The 5,277-nt window shown below is 44.2% G+C and overlaps 2 non-coding genes across 2 annotated transcripts; one reads left to right on the top strand and one right to left on the bottom strand.

The window, feature by feature from the left end:
• The first annotated feature begins 3,057 nt into the window (after positions 1 to 3,057).
• TRNAP-UGG (transfer RNA proline (anticodon UGG)) lies at positions 3,058 to 3,129 on the top strand. Its single transcript has one exon. It is a non-coding gene; the product is annotated as a tRNA-Pro (tRNA).
• Positions 3,130 to 3,345: 216 nt separating this feature from the next.
• TRNAP-UGG (transfer RNA proline (anticodon UGG)) lies at positions 3,346 to 3,417 on the bottom strand. Its single transcript has one exon. It is a non-coding gene; the product is annotated as a tRNA-Pro (tRNA).
• Positions 3,418 to 5,277: the final 1,860 nt, after the last annotated feature.

Raw genomic sequence — 5,277 nt, 5'->3', positions numbered from 1 at the left:
CCCACCCTTCCTGTGTTGTCACTCACGGTTCTCCTGAAGTTGTCCTTTTGCACTGTTTTATAGGTAATATTCTCCGTCCAATCCTTTTAAGTACTCATCGGGATGAGCCAATAATCCTGCTCACCCTAAAGGATTTATGGATGTTGTGTTCTTAGCGAGATATACAAGTACAAGTAATGCCTGTCGGGGGAACAGATTAGGATTGGGAGCCAATAATGGGAGTAATGGTTGTGTCTACTCCAATCTGTGGAATACAGATTAGAAATCACACTTCTATAGGAACCATTTTTATAGTCAATCATCCATATTTACAGTGCCTACAAGTAGTATTCAACCCCCTGCAGATTTAGCAGGTTTGATAAGATGCAAATAAGTTAGAGCCTGCAAACTTCAAACAAGAGCAGGATTTATTAACAGATGCATAAATCTTACAAACCAACAAGTTATGTTGCTCAGTTACATTTTAATAAATTTTCAACATAAAAGTGTGGGTCAATTATTATTCAACCCCTAGGTTTAATATTTTGTGGAATAACCCTTGTTTGCAATTACAGCTAATAATCGTCTTTTATAAGACCTGATCAGGCCGGCACAGGTCTCTGGAGTTATCTTGGCCCACTCCTCCATGCAGATCTTCTCCAAGTTATCTAGGTTCTTTGGGTGTCTCATGTGGACTTTAATCTTGAGCTCCTTCCACAAGTTTTCAATTGGGTTAAGGTCAGGAGACTGACTAGGCCACTGTAACACCTTGATTTTTTCCCTCTGGAACCAGGCCTTGGTTTTCTTGGCTGTGTGCTTTGGGTCGTTGTCTTGTTGGAAGATGAAATGACGACCCATCTTAAGATCCGTGATGGAGGAGCGGAGGTTCTTGGCCAAAATCTCCAGGTAGGCCGTGCTATCCATCTTCCTATGGATGCGGACCAGATGGCCAGGCCCCTTGGCTGATAAACAGCCCCACAGCATGATGCTGCCACCACCATGCTTGACTGTAGGGATGGTATTCTTGGGGTCGTATGCAATGCCATCCAGTCTCCAAACGTCACGTGTGTGGTTGGCACCAAAGATCTCGATCTTGGTCTCATCAGACCAGAGAACCTTGAACCAGTCTGTCTCAGAGTCCTCCAAGTGATCATGAGCAAACTGTAGACGAGCCTTGACATGACGCTTTGAAAGTAAAGGTACCTTACGGGCTCGTCTGGAACGGAGACCATTGCGGTGGAGTACATTACTTATGGTATTGACTGAAAACAATGTCCCGACTGCCATGAGATCTTCCCGGAGCTCCTTTCTTGTTGTCTTTGGGTTAGCCTTGACTCTTCGGACAAGCCTGGCCTCGGCACGGATGGAAACTTTCAAAGGCTGTCCAGGACGTGGAAGGCTAACAGTAGTTCCATAAGCCTTCCACTTCCGGATGATGCTCCCAACAGTGGAGACAGGTAGGCCCAACTCCTTGGAAAGGGTTTTGTACCCCTTGCCAGCCTTGTGACCCTCCGCGATCTTGTCTCTGATGGCCTTGGAATGCTCCTTTGTCTTTCCCATATTGACCAAGTATGAGTGCTGTTCACAAGTTTGGGGAGGGTCTTAATTAGTCAGAAAAGGCTGGAAAAAGAGATAATTAATCCAAACATGTGAAGCTCATTGTTCTTTGTGCCTGAAATACTTCTTAATACTTTAGGGGAACCAAACAGAATTCTTGTGGTTTGAGGGGTTGAATAATAAATGACCCTCTGAATAAACTTTTCACAATTTAAAAAAAAATAAATAAAAAAAGAAATAACATTCATTTTTGCTGCAGTACATTTCACACTTCCAGGCTGATCTACAGTCCAAATGTCACAATGCCAAGTTAATTCCGAATGTGTAAACCTGCTAAATCTGCAGGGGGTTGAATACTACTTGTAGGCACTGTATGCTTGTTTCATCAATATTTTAACCCCTCCTTGGCCAAATCAATAATTAGTTTTTTGTAAGCTTCTGATTTTTGTAAGAGGGTCCTTTTAGTACACTGTCATGTGTGCACTTTTCCATATTTTAACATAGTATAGAAAATTATGAGAGATGAATTACCGCTAAGGGTACTTGCGTTCAGCAGAGTCCGTGACTATGGAGAATAGCGCAGTCCGTTAACGTACTGCGCTATTCTCCATAGACTTGTATGGACAACGCACTGTAACGCAAGTCTCAGCGTTGCATCCGCTGGACAACGCAGCGTCGTTATTTTGACGCTGCGTCGGGCGGAAGAAACACAGCACGTAACGTTTTTTTGAGCAGTGCAATCCGTAGGGTTTCACTGCACATGCTCTTTTTTTTTTTTTAAATCACAAACTTTATTTTGTCTCTCGGTGGCCGAACGTTCAGCTGAGCGCCCGCCCGCCGGCATGTGAGAACGCTCAGTTGAGCGCCCGGCCACCGGCATGCCCGGCTGCTGGCATGTGAAAGCGCTCAGCTGAGCGACCGGCCGCCGGCATGCCCGGCCGCCGGCATGTGAGAACGCTCAGTTGAGCGCCCGGCCGCCGGCATGTGAGAGCGCTCAGCTGATTGTTCACAATAGTCTGCTGACGGTAAAACTGTAAAGAAGAAAAAAAAAAAAGTTTTCCGTTGTTTTGTGCGATCCATAGCATCCGTTGCATCCGTCACACAATGCAATGCTACGGAAGCCGTCCAACACAAGTGTGAAAGTAGCCTAACACACAAAGCATAATGGTCAAGGTCAGCTGAAAGCTCATTTTTACTCCCTACCAACAAAAATGGGGGACATGAATGTGCCATTGCCTGATTTCAATGGCATTTTAAATATATACAGCCTCATATGTATAATGGATGCTACCACCATCACCCATACATATTAGATTCCCTGATTGTATTGGTATCAGGTGTACAATTTATTTCCTTAAACTAAGTTATGGTTCTCATGGAATTGTGCTGCTATGTGGATCATTTTATATTGCACTTTGCAGCAATATCTGTGAGAACCGACAGCTACTGAGCTTATTACTGATGAAAAACCAGCAGAAGGGAACAGTACAGAAGCTCTAAAGGAGCTTCCTCTCCATGTGAGGCTCGTTGGTCTAGGGGTATGATTCTCGCTTTGGGTGCGAGAGGTCCCGGGTTCAAATCCCGGACGAGCCCTATTTTGTTCTTGATTGTAAATAAATGTATATGTAGTTTAGGAATAATCCTTTATATGTCTATATGTTTATATGTCTATTATTTTTCTTGATTGAAAATACATATTAATCCACAGTTTAGGAATATTCCCTTATTGTTGATAATTTATTGTAAAATCTTTAGTCATAAAAAGAAAAAGAAAAAAAAAATGTACAGTCGGAGAAAAAAAAAAAAATAGGGCTCGTCCGGGATTTGAACCCGGGACCTCTCGCACCCAAAGCGAGAATCATACCCCTAGACCAACGAGCCAGATGGGAAATAGCTGCCTGGAAGTGTAAGACAATAGTACCCGGAGCCTGCAGTGGCTGACAGTGATTCATGCCCAGTGATTGTTTGCTCTTTCTATTAAATTCAAATTCAAATTCAAATATGCTTTATTGGCAGGACCAAAATGCAGTTAGTGTTGCCAAAGCAAGAGTAATACAGTAAGTAAGGTGGGAGGGGATCAGGGTTATGGGGAGTTGGGAGGCACAATTTGGGCTCTGACAGTCCATTTAGGGGTCTTATTATATTATATAAACACCACCCAGTGCAGAGAGCTGACACCTCCCATTACTCTGCAGCCGTCCAGCACACGTCATCTCACTGCTGTTCATGATCACAGACTGCACACAAGTGGGATTCATGTTCTGCAATGTAGAATATACAGTATATTTGTACTTCGGCAGTAAACACCAATACCAAAGCTCTTTTTTTTCTTCCCAAAGGCTTCTTTATTTAGAAAACTTTCAGTACAAATACATTCTACAAAGACAACCCCTTATTAACCCCTTCACAGCCTTGCAATTTTCCTTTTTAGCACATTTGTTTTATCCTCCCCTTCTTCTAACAGCCATAACTTTTTTATTTTTCTGTCCCCATAGCCATAAGGGTTTGTTTTTTGCGGGGCGAGTTGTACTTGTGAATGACACCATTCATTTTAGCATATATTATACTGGAAAATGGGAAAAATCCAAGTGCAGTAAGATTGCAAAAAAGTGCAATTCCACAATTTTTTATTTACCATGTTCACTATATGTTAACACTGACCAGCCATTATGATTCTCCAGGTACGAGTACACAGATACCAAACGTATATTCTTTTTTATTTAAGTGGAGAATAAAAATTCTGAAGTTTGGAAAAAAAAAAAGAAACTCAGTTTCTTGTCTGTTTCTGAGAAAAGTAACATTTTTATTTTTCAGGATCTGGGGCTAAGTGTTGGCTTACCTTTAGTGATGAGCGGACTCGAAGATAACCAGGATTGGCGGGTCTCAGTGATCCAGTTTTTAAAATCTGCTTCTGGTCCCCATTTTCCGTATTTTTCCTTTTTTAAGACACATCGGATTATAAGACCCCAAATTTAGAGAAAAAAATGGGGTCCATCTTATACTCCGGTGTTGTCTTACCGGAGAGGGGGCAGCAGCAGTGGTGGAGTGGAGTCACAGGTGGTGTCTGTGCCTGGCAGCGATGGGTCTGTGCCTGGCAGTGGAAGCTGTTCTGGCAGTGGAAGCTGTGCTGGCTGTGTGGAGCAGGCTGGTGCAGCGGGTGTCCCAGATGCTCTGTTGGCGGTCCGGGCTTCAAAGAAATGGCACCCAGAGCCAAGAGCTCCATCTGCGCATGCATTGACTCCAGGTGCCATCATTTGAAGCCAGAGCATCTGGGACAACCTCCGCCCAGCCACCTCAGCTTCTGCTGCCAGCACAGCCAGCCGGCCGCCCATACAGAGAGGCAGCCAGCCGGCTGCCCATACAGAGAGACAGCCGGCCGCCACACAGAGAGACAGCTGCGCGCACAGACAGCCACCCGCACCAATTCCCCACCTCCTGGTAAGGTTTATTGAGATTTTAAGACACACCCCTCATTTTCCTCCAAAATGTTTTGAGGAAAAGTGCGTCTTATAAGCCGAAAAATACGGTAAGTCTATTGGGACTAGAATCCGGCCATTAAAAATACTGCACAAGGGATAGGGGGATAGGAATAAGCACTCTGTACTTACCGAGCCTCCGGCACGGCTGTACACTGCTCCTGGGCCGCCCATTCACTTCTGGTGCCACGCATTATGTTCATTGCATATGCACTGCTTTCCTTACCCACCGGTGTTTGTGATTAGTTGCAGTCAGACGTGCCCC

Source organism: Anomaloglossus baeobatrachus, chromosome 4, assembly GCF_048569485.1.
Source record: "Anomaloglossus baeobatrachus isolate aAnoBae1 chromosome 4, aAnoBae1.hap1, whole genome shotgun sequence".
NCBI lineage: Eukaryota > Metazoa > Chordata > Amphibia > Anura > Aromobatidae > Anomaloglossus > Anomaloglossus baeobatrachus.
The sequence above is the reverse complement of the archived record's forward strand: the minus strand, read 5'-3'. Positions and strand labels throughout refer to the sequence as shown.